At 31.1% G+C, this 12,013-nt stretch overlaps 1 protein-coding gene across 1 annotated transcript in view; it reads right to left on the bottom strand.

Moving 5' to 3' along the window:
• The window catches only part of LOC114326070 (octopamine receptor beta-2R-like), a 951,551-nt gene extending 940,002 nt beyond the window's left edge, over nt 1–11,549 (bottom strand). The window contains exon 1 of the mRNA XM_028274268.2: nt 11,297–11,549. The gene's annotated coding sequence lies outside the window, so the exon portion shown is untranslated. The remainder of the gene's footprint in view (nt 1–11,296) is intronic.
• Between the last annotated feature and the right edge of the window lie 464 nt (nt 11,550–12,013).

Raw genomic sequence — 12,013 nt, 5'->3', positions numbered from 1 at the left:
TAGTTGCGGTTAAAAGATTAGGAAAAAACAAACAATTTATCTATAAGTATATTTGTACAGGATAGTTTAACAACTTCTGTTTTTATGTGCTTAAAACCAAAATATATTTAGATACGCAATGTATCAATTATTAGGTAAAGACAAAAGGTACATTATACAGTTTTAATCAATGGCATACTCTATTGTTAGAGAAGAAGCAAGCATCCATCAATATTTTGATTTAGTGATAGAAGATACTTCACGCTGAATAGCGGAAAAATGTCGAATTTTACCCAATATAATTAAAAAAGTTTGACTGAATTACCTATTTTACGTACTCAAATTGCGCACATTCCTCTTTTTGCAACACTTTGGTGTGAATCGATTCTCTTTATTAATTTTCTGCAAACTTTAAACCCAACATATGCGTTTAAGTCTCATGCTAATAATTATTGTGGACAAATATTTCCGAAACACATTATAATTTTTGAACCAATAGACTTTTGGGATGAAAATAACTACAGAATTCTTGTAGGTTGGTACAATTTATAACTTTTTTATGTGCATCTAAATTAAAAATTATATTACTCCAAAGAAATAAACAAAAAATACCCTGTTCATGACTGTGACGATTACATGTATCTGAGTTCTTTTTTATTTATTATAGGCCTATACAAAGAAAACCTATAGGTTTTCTGCAAAAATTCTGGCGTATTTTCCTAATTATTAAAAATTTAGTGTAAAAATGTAATTTTTTTTTATTTCTTGATATCCATCAAAAACGTATTTGAGAAGTTACGAAACTTTATTTTTTAAAACATAAAACAAGATTTTAAAATGGTCGTTGCTAAAAAGGCATGATTGATAATAATTGTTTATAACTATTTATCAAAACAAATAATTTTTATAACCAAAAATCGTTTTGAAAAATTACTGTCACTTTTAACGTTTAAACAATTAAAATAACTTTGAAGCTACCACTCATAGATAAATTATTTTTTCATATTAAAAAGCTAAAAGTTTTGCACGAATTTAAGCAAAAAACAGTTATTCTAGAACAATTAGGTAAAAAGTAGGGATGAAAGTAAACTTAGACAGCATTTTCGGTGAGTGTTAAAAATGAGGCTGACATGAAGATTATTCAAGGGGGATCTAAAAATTCAAGCGTATCACAAATATGTTAACGAACTTCAAATCTGTTTTTCCCAGGTTCTAGATGATTGATTTTAATCTTTTTTTAGTTCATATAATATATTTTATCTACTTTATGTCATATTATGTATAAGTTTTTAGTTTGTGAAATCTGTTATTATAGATAGCAGTGCGTGAAGGATTTAAAGTGTGCGTGAAGTAACAATGTATTTTAAATGGGATTTTCTTTTTCGCAGTGTTTTAACCTTCGCGTTGTCATGGTGACAATCCTTAATTTTCGCGTTGTCATGGTGATGACAATATGAGCAATGAATTACAACAAAAGTTTTGACAGTTTTATGGTTTGAAAGTAGTTAGAATTTTTAAATGTCAAAGTTCTAAAAACTGTAGAATAGAAATAATTCCAGTGACGAAGGGTTACAGCTTTTTTTATTTGTTTATCGTGGATAAGATATTGTATGAAACTGTGCATGAAGTACTTTTTGCGAACTTACGCGATTTATAGCACTCGCTCCGTTGTCGCTCGTGCTCTATAAATCGCGTGCGTTCGCAAAAAGCATACTTCACGAACTCTTTCATAAATAACTATTTACGTACATTACGAATATGTAATGTTTGAAGAATATTATCAATAAACAAACCATGTAATTTGTTTAATCAGTTAAAAAAATATAACTTTTTCCCAAACAATTCTAATTTTTTATTTTATTGTAGTTAATCTTCTACAGTAAAATAAAACTTTAACCGTGTATCTTTAAAATGAAACTAATTGTTTTTATTATTATTATCATAAACAAATTAGCTGTTCTCAATTCTTAATATTTATCTAATCGTCCCAGATTAACTTTCTATTTATGTAAAAATTATCAGGGTTTCGAATAGAAAAAAAGATTTTATCTAAGAGCAATAATTTTAAAATGTTTGTTTATAAATAAACAGTAAGCATAATCTTGCAGAAGGGTTCATATTGATAGTTTAACTATTAAAATTTCATTTTGTATGCATAGAATTATCTTATCTTCACTATCGTTTCACTAATGCCATTGCAAAAAATGGTGTCTGGAATAAAAAAATATCATAACTTTTAAACTAATAGATGGACCAATTTGAAATTTTAAGGGTTTCTAAGGACCACAACATACAATTTTGGGTATAATATTAAATATATGTAGTTTGATTTTTACGAATCAAACGAATTAATTTTACAAATTTTAGCAATCGCCAATTTAAATCTTATTAATGTTTTAAAAGATAAAACTTTGCAATTTTAGCTGAAATGTTAGCTTTTTATTAGTAAGCAAAAACCGACAAAATAGCATTTTTTCACTAAATTGTTAATAACTAAACAAAGACGCCGAAATCTGTACAGAGAATGTATAGATTATCTTTAAATAGGCTTATAATAACTAAAAAAAAATTGAACCACCTGAATTTATTACAGTTCCACTTTCATTCACTTCAATATAAACACTAACAAACCAGTAAGTCAATATAGACTTTCAAGAAAAAAAATTAAAAATAGAGTTCATAGAAATTCTAAAAGGAAAAGTCAAAAGCCGTTAATAAGAACTGGAGATATTTTATAGTTCATATTTATTTTTGCGACCTCGCCGATTTGGAAAAAGGTTCTTCGGCTAAGTCTAGAATAACCGTAGGCCAAATTTATTTTAAGGGAGATTTTGGAATATGAAAAATACTTTTCCCTGTGCAATATCAAAAAAGTTATTCGTATTGTTTATAAGCAAAAATTTGCTATAATAATTTTGCTACTAATAGTTTTGCAACCAAGTTTTGCAATGTCGCAAATGGTTTTCTCTAACGTTTTTTGAATTCTTTTGGTAGAATAACCATTGATTAATAACTACTGCACAGGGTAGTTTTTAATCAATGGAATAACTTTCTTTGTTGCTCATGCTACTTGAAGAATCATTGTAAGTTCATTTGTTTTCTGTTTCATTCTGTTCATTTGTTTTAATATGTTTTAAAATCCTGGGTTTTTTACAGGTTTCGAGTAACAAAAATTAGCAAATCATCACTCATAAATCGCCATTTTGAATCTTTTAACGTGTTTGATTAAAAAATTACCGCCAAATCCGTTCAAAGAGCTTAGTTTTTACTGGTAGACAAAAGTTCTTAAAATAGTTCATTTTAGCCGTAAACTCTTAAGTCCACCTCACCCTCTGCAGGAAATATAGAGGTCTTGGTTGTAGAGGTCCGAAAAATTCAAAAAATTGTCATATACCTGGCAGGGTACCTACTTTTTACCTTATTTCTCTGGACTATTGATAGAATAAGAGATTTTATAAATAGAAAGGTAATATTTTGATTGGTTTCATAAAGATCGTAGACCACTGTTTTTGTGACAAGAATGTAATTTGAATGAATATCTGGAATGTTGTCAGAATTAATACCCAATAAAACAAAGAATAAATCAAATAACATAATGGTTGCAATATCATTTATTTCTTAGAAATATGGTAAAGCTTAATAAACAGCTAAATCTTCAGAACTAAAAATAAAGTTGTGAGTAAAGAACTCAAATAATTCTTCTATGGCACTGGAAGGAAATCGAAAAACATATGCCATATACCATTTAGGGATTTAGATGCATTGGTATAATAGACTAAGAGCCGCTATAGGTGAAATTTCTTAATCATTTTAGGCACGATGGGACCCTATAACTTAAATAGTAGAACCTAAAAGAAAACGTTTGAACACTGTGCCGTCACTTTTCAGTGGCACATGCGTCGACAGTGGCGCATCAAACTTTCCACTTATGGACAGGATAAATAAATTAAAAGTTACCCTCCCTTAGTAACAGAATTAAACTTTTTTATTTTTTTAAGTTCTATGTTATTAACACATAGGATTCAGCGTAATTTTAACCCACCACCCCCTTCCCCCTGCCCCCACCATCAAAAACTTCATTTTTCGTTTTTATTTTTTTTTGGTGGGATACAATCAATTTTAAAATTTCAAAAAATTCACACGCATAGCTGAGGCTTTTATAAAACATGCTTATTTTTTATAGACCCATAGGTAGAGTGTACATAACCTCAAAAAATTAAAAGAAATTTTTTTTTTCAAAAAGCGTATAACTTTTTTTGAGGAATAGCTGCAGCTCTAATTTTTTTCTTAATCTTGTGTGTTTTATCAAACACTATATTTTTAATTTTTTTTCAGATTTTTCCGTAAGGCTCCCCACCTTCAAAAATCCGAAAAACTGTTCTTTTGGGGGTTTTGGGGGATTTTCCCTATTTAATAGACTTCGTAATATATCAAATCAATTTTGTTTTTATAGGTTATATGTAACTTGAAGTAACTGAGTCCTTTAGAATATTTAAAAATCAGAAAAACACGTTCAAACCCCCCAAAACCCCCTTAAAAAACAGTTTTTTGGATTTTTGAAGGTGACCAGCGTTACAGAAAAATCTGAAAAAAAAGAAATATAGTGTTTGATAAAATACACAAGACTAAGAAAAAATTAGATCTGTAGCTATCCCCAAAAAAAATTTTTTTTTAATTTTTTGAGGTTATGTACACTCAACCTACAGGTCTATAAAAAAATAGACGTGTTTTATAAAAGCCTTAACTATGTGTGTGAATTTTTTGAAGTTTTAAAATTGATTGCATCCCACCAAAAAAAAATCGAAAAATAAAGTTTTTGATGGTGGGGGCAGGGAGAAGGGGGTGGTGGGTTAAAATTACGATGAATCTTATGTCTTAATTAGATAGAACTTAAAAAAATAAAAAAAGTTTAATTCTGTTAGTAAGGGAGGGTAATTTATTTATCCTGTCCATAAGTGGAAAGTTTGATGCGCCACTGTAGACGCATGTGCCACTGAAAAGTGACGGTACAGTGCTCAAACGTTTTCTTTTAGGTTCTACTATTTAAGTTATAGGGTCCCGTCGTGCCTAAAATGATTAAGAAATTTCACCTATAGCGGCTCTTAGTCTACAAACGATCTGACCAAAAAATCTGAGCTAAAGAGATATGCCAAAAAAAAACGCATCACCCTAACAGTCTAGGATAATTTGCTAATGCTATAGCGATTTATTAAAAAATTCCTTTAATAGAACTCTTTACCAAATAGTTCTTTAGTTGACCATATAAACCTTTAATTGGTCAAAATAAATACAAATATTCTATTGAATAAGTTGTATTAGTTATGAAATTGAAAAAGTATTAAAAGATAGTTATATTAATCGTATTTATTTTTTAACATTCTTATAGTATGAGGTATGCTGATATCCTTGTTAGGAATATTTAACAAAATAGTTGAAATGTTTATAAAAACCTTCAGTTTCGTTCTGTTTCTTGATCGTTTGGAATTCGAATGAATATAACTTTTAAAAAGCAGTTTTCAAGTAATTCTTCAGTTTTCCACTTTCACCTCACCACAAAATCTAAAAACACTAATAGTATGGTATAGTGAGACCCAAACCCAGACATCCAAAGTGAAAGTTATCCTCCAACACCAAATTGTTCTATATGGTCCACATAAAGTTCAGAAAAAAGTCACACCATTTTGAGCGTCGGGTTTGGGGGGGGGGGGGGGGGGAGAAATCTGCAAATTCGTATTTTTTTAAGTTTTTCGTCAATATTTCTAAAACTAACGGTTTAGCATGAACAACCCTCTACACAAAGTTGTTCTACATTAAATTTGAAATAAAAAAGGCCCTATGCATAACCCTTCTAAAATGAACGGTTCCAAAGTTACGGAGGAAGTATAGTATAATTGGTCCAAAAAAAGGCCTAACCCAGACATCCAAAGTAAAAGTTTTCCTTCAACACCAAATTGTTCTATATGGTCCACATATTGTTCAGTAAAAAGTTACACCATTTTGAGCGTCCGGTTTGGGGGGAGATGGGGGAGAAGTCGGTAAATTAGTAGTTTTTTCACGTTTTTCGTCAATATTTCTAAAACTATGCTTTAGCGTAAGGAATGTTCTATAGAAAAATGTTCTACATAAAATTTTAAACAAAAAAGGTTCTATACATAATTGTTATAAAATCAACGGTTCCAGTGTTACGGAGGGTGAAAAGTGGAGGTTTTCGATACTTTTTATATTTACCGATTTCTCCCCCCTCTCCCCCCCAAAGCCGACGCTCAAAATGGTGTGACTTTTTTCTGAACATTATGTGGACCATATAGAACAATTTGGTGTTGGAGGATAACTTTCACTTTGGATGTCTGGGTTTTTGGTATAGTTATATCATAAATATTGCCCAAAATATATAAAAAGTATCGAAAACCTCGACTTTTCACCCTCCGTAACTCTGGAACCGTTGATTTTATAACAATTATATATCGAACATTTTTTGTTTTAAATTTCATGTAGAACATTCTTCTATATAACATTGTTTACGCTAGAGCATCGTTTTAGAAATATTGACGAAAAACTTAAAAAAAACTACTAATTTACCGGCTTCTCTCCCATCTCCCTCCCAAACCGGACGCGCAAAATGGTGTAACTTTTTACTGAACAATATGTGGACCATATAGAACATTTTGGTGTTGGAGGAAAACTTTTACTTTCGATGTTTGGGTTAGGCCTTTTTTGGACCAGTTATACTATACTACCTCCGTAACTTTAAAACCATTCATTTTAGAAAGATTATTCATAGGACCTTTTTTATTTCAAATTTAATGTGGAACAATTTTGTATAGAGGGTTGTTCATGCTAAACCGCATAGTTTTAGAAATATTGGCGAAAAACTTAAAAAACTACGAATTTACCGATTTCCCCCCCCCTCTCCCCCCCCCCCAAACCCGACGCTCAAAATGGTGTGACTTTTTTCTGGACATTGTGTGGACCATATAGAACAATTTGGTGTTGCAGGATAACTTTCACTTTGGATGTCTGGGTTATGCCATCTTTTGGATCTATACCATACTATAACAAACCAGCAAAAAAGTCAAAATCGACATCCAAAAAACTTCAAAACAGAGTTCATACAAATTATATGAGGAAACGTCAAAATCCATGAATAAGAGCTGGAAATATTTTATAGCTCATATTTCATTTTTAGATATCACCGATTTGAAAAAAGAACTTCCTGATTAATCGTAGGATAATTTTTTTTAACTTGTGAGATTTTGGAATATGAAAGAAAATTTTCCCCGGGCAATATCAATAAAGTTACTAAAATTGATTATAAACAAAAAATTGTTATGTTTTGCAATACATTTTCGCAATGTTGTAAATGATTTTCTCTAACTTTTTTTAAATTCCTTGTTGCTTATGTACCCGTTGAAACATTGTAGTTCACTTTCTCTTGATTTATGTTATTGAAAAAAAAAAGTTGTTTGGAATAAACAAATCGAATAATTTTTAAACTAATTGATAAATTACTTTGACATTTTAACAGCTTTTTTAACACTTCAAGACCCAATTTTTCACGCATTTATTGAAAATATAGGATTCCCATTTTTTATAAGTTTTCTGAGCAATCAATTAGTAAATCAGTATTTATAAACCGCCATTTTAAATCTTTCAATGTATTTTGTCAATTAATTATCTTCAAATTCGTTCAAAATGCTTTACTTTGTACTGGTAATCAAAGTTGTTAAAATTGTACATTTTTGGTATTAAATTGATAATATGTAGTTTAAAAAGCCCACCGCACCCACTGCAGGAAATATAGCGGTGTTGGTCATGGAGATCCATAACACTCAAAAACTTATCAGATACCTGTACCCCAACTCCAACAAGGTACTTTTTTACCTTATTTCTCTAGACTACTGATATCTATAAGAGCTCTTATAAACAGAAAGATAATATTTCTGTTGATTTCATAAATTTCATACAGTAATCTCTTTGCCAGAAAAGTGTAATTTGAGTTAATATCTGGAATGTTGGGAGACTTAATAGCCAATAAAACAGAGGATAAATCAAACAAAATATCTTCTGAAATATCGTGTTTCCTTGAAATATGTATATTAAAACTTATGGTAGGGGAGCAAAGTATGCTAAATGTGCAGTCACTCGAGCGCTTTGGGGACCTAGTGGGTTGTGAAGAGTAGGTCCTAAAGCCAAAATAAGTTAAGTAAAGTTTTCCATTTTAGTGGGCGCTCGCCATTTTTTAATTTAATTTTCCATTTCCAACAATCGTTTTTTCCGATTATAGCGCCATCTGTCCATAGTTCGAAAAAATGTTTCGAATAAAAGTTGCTTATTTTTACGTATAGAATCTAAATCTGGAATAAAAATTTGGGGCTCCTATTTAAGATTTTAAAGTAACCCTCTACCCCACCTCCGAGGGGGTCGTGTTTGGTACCATTCGATAGATTTTTCAAAAATATTGATTAAGTGTATTTTGCAGTTTTTCGATCTAATGTTTATTTTGCGAAATATCGCGGGATTTGTATTTAAAATTTTAAATTTACCCCCCACCCCGCTCCGTGGGGTGTAATGTTTGGTATCATTCGATAGATTTTTGAAAAATATTGAAAACGTATTTTTTAGTTTTTCGATCCAACGTTCATTTTGCGAATGATTCGCTTTTTTTTGTGAAACTTTTTAACTTACTCATTTCCTTATGCCCTGCTCAAATCGTCAGATTTTTTAAATATACACTCTTTTGCATGTAATTAACATACCTTATCTTAATCTGACAATTTCGAGTATTTTTAAGGATAGATTTTTTTTTCGGGCCCCCCTTAACGAACTCCCCTGTGTTAAGAGCCAATATATGGTAGAGGTACATCTGCAGGGCACCAGGTTTCTCCCCATATGATAATCTGACGCGCTCGAGTAACTGCAAAATTCCCCGCTTGGGCTCCCCTACCATTATTAAAAAAGACCGAAAGCGCTTCAGAACTAAAAATAGAGAAGTTGTGAGGCAACCCAAATATTTTTTCTATGGACCTGAAAGGAAAATCAAAAACACATCCAGCACTAATTAGAGTTTTGGATGCTTAGGTATAAAGAATCTGCATTAAACAATACAAGATTTTAAAAAATTAAGCTCCAAGAGAAGTGAATTTTTAAGTACTAGTATATACAGTAAACAGATATGGCAAAGGAACAATATCGAAACATTTGCTAATGCCGTAGTGATTCATTACAAAAATACTTTTAAATTGTTTACATTAAATAGACCTTTAACTGACTAAAAGAGATATAGTTCTTGATAAAAATTCTATTGACTAGATTAAAGTTCTACTGAAATTAAAAAAATATTAAAAAATAGTAGTACATTCTTTCACGGTTTTTGCTCTAAATTTTAAAGAACCCCTTGGATTGACATGAAATTTGGCATACGCATAGCTTACATGTCAAAGAAAAAAGTGATACTGTGCCGATGTGTACTTTTGCCCTGGGGGTGACTTTCACCCCCTCTTGGGGGTGAAAAAATATATGTCAAAAATAAGTCCGGGAATGGATAAACTGGCTCATTTCAAGTAACTTTTGATCTATAGAGCTTTTTTGTCAAGTCAACACTTTTCGAGTTATTTGCGAGTGAATATCTTCATTTTTCAACAAAACACCTACATTTTTAGACGGTTTTTCGCAAGTAACTCAAAAAGTAAGTATTTTGTAAAAAAACGTTCTTAGCAAAGATATAGCCTGTAAAAAAGTAAAAAAATGGTGTATGCTTCAGGTCTCTAGACCTCGTAGAACCAGAGTTATAGCCAATGAAAAATAGGTGCATATTCGCCAAATTTCAAATAGAATATTTCGACATGAAATATCCAAAAAAAGTAAGTACTTTTTGGGAAAAATCAATTATGACTTTTGTAAAGTGCTTAAAAAAAGCTTTATTTCTGTTTTTATAAAAAGTTTCTATCATAAAATATAAGCAAATTACGCTCAAAATAAAGTTGGTCCCTTTTGTTTTGGCAAAAAAAATTGGGAAGACTACCCCCTAATTAGCAACTTAAAAGAAATTCATCGTTACCGCTCCACAAATTATTTTACTTATGTTGTGTTTATATGATCTGTAAGTTTCATCCATTCAAAGTGCTTATATTTGAAAAAATTAGGTTTTAAAGTGAACCTTTTAAAAAATTTTAATTTTGAAAAATATGCTTTTTTCAAAATAACTTAAAAATTATTAGAGATCTCTAAAAAAAGAGAGATCTCAAAAATCTCTAAAAACAAAAAAAGTCAGCATTGCTTTTCTGAATATCCTGTATTTTTTGTTTATCTGTAAGACAAAAAGTGATTAAGAATTGTTGTTTCTAAATTTGCATAGTGCATCATCAGTGACTTGTTCAACCCCTTTTAACTACAGCCCTTTCAAAAATAAGGACTTTGAACCGATGAAACCTACAGATCATATAAATAATACATACACGAGTCAAAAAACTTGTGAAGTCGTAACGATTAAATTCATTTGAGATACTAGTTAGAAGGTGATTTTTCGGATTTTTCAAAAAAAAGGACTAGCTTTATTTTGAGCGTAACTTGTTTACTTTTGACGGAACAAATTTTTTTTATAAAACAAAAATGAACTTTTTATAAACACTTTAAATAAGTTGTAGTTTTTCCCGAAATCTGCCTCATTTTTCGTTATTTCACGTTAAATTATTCTATTTGGAATTTGACGAACATGAACCTATTTTTCATTAGGTATAACGCTGCTTCTACTAGGTATATACACCTTTTTTTTAATTTTTTTAGGCTATATTTTTGCTAAGAATGTTTTTTTCCACAAAATACTTTTTGAGTTATTTGCGAAAAACCGTCTAAAAGCGTGGTTATTTTGTTGAAAAAATGAACATATTCACTGGCAAATAACTCGAAAAGTATTGACTTAGTGAAAAAACTTTAAAGAAAAAAATTTACTTAAAATTAGTCAGTTTATCCGGACTTTCTTTGAACGTATATTTTTTCACCTCCAAGAGGGGGTGAAAACCACCCCCAGGGCAAAAGCACACATCGGCACAATATCACTTTTTTTCTGTGACTTGTTAGCTATGTGTATGCTAAATTTCATGTCAATCCAAGCGGTTCTTTAAAATTTAGAGGTTTTGCAATATTTTACCGTTAAAAAACGTACTATAGTTATATTAATAATATTTATTTTTTAACATTCTTATAGTATAAGATATGCTGATATCCTTGTAAGGAATATTTAACAAAATAGTTGAAATGTTTATAAAAACCTTTGCTGTCGTTCTGTTTCCTTGATCGTTTGGAATTCGAATGGATATACCTTTTAAAAAGCAGTTTTCAAGTAATCCTTCGGTCTTCCACTTTCACCTCACCACAAAATCTAAAAACACAAACAAACCAGCAAAAAAGTCAAAATCGGCTTCCAAAAAAATTCAAAATAGCGTGTTGTAGCGCGCTACGCGTCGTCGTCACCAGAGCGGCAATTGTTTTTCGGTGGCAGCGATGCCTACTAGATCGAGGCGCACACAGTGACTGCCGTAGTTTGGCGCGTTCTCCAACCAACAAATCCGAGTGTGCCGTGGCTGGACGGCAGCAGGGCATTGATCAGGGCCCTGCTAGTGCAACTGCAGTTTGCACCTGATAGGACGGTGGTAAGAAGGTTTTTGGGGAATTCCCAAGGGAGTACTGTGGATCCGACACGTTGTAGGATGAAAATGGTTTTCCGACGTGCATACAAAGAGAAGATTTATTATGATTTAGGAGATAAATTTATTGGAAATTAGGACTCTAAATTTTCTTAAAAACCTGTCTATTTAGATATTTAACGTTAACAGACAACTTTTTCAACAAAAACGGATGTACCGGGTGTCCCAATAAGAATGGCTCTCGGCCATATCTCAGCAACCGTTTATACTATAGCTTTGGGAAAAAAAATTTTATAACAAAAGTTGCCCCGAGAAAAGCCTGGAAATTATTTTCGTAATTGTAAGTCCACCTCTAGAGGCGTAATTGAATATCAAAAATTAAAAAATCGAAA

Source organism: Diabrotica virgifera, chromosome 7, assembly GCF_917563875.1.
Source record: "Diabrotica virgifera virgifera chromosome 7, PGI_DIABVI_V3a".
Lineage (NCBI taxonomy): Eukaryota > Metazoa > Arthropoda > Insecta > Coleoptera > Chrysomelidae > Diabrotica > Diabrotica virgifera.
The sequence above is the reverse complement of the archived record's forward strand: the minus strand, read 5'-3'. Positions and strand labels throughout refer to the sequence as shown.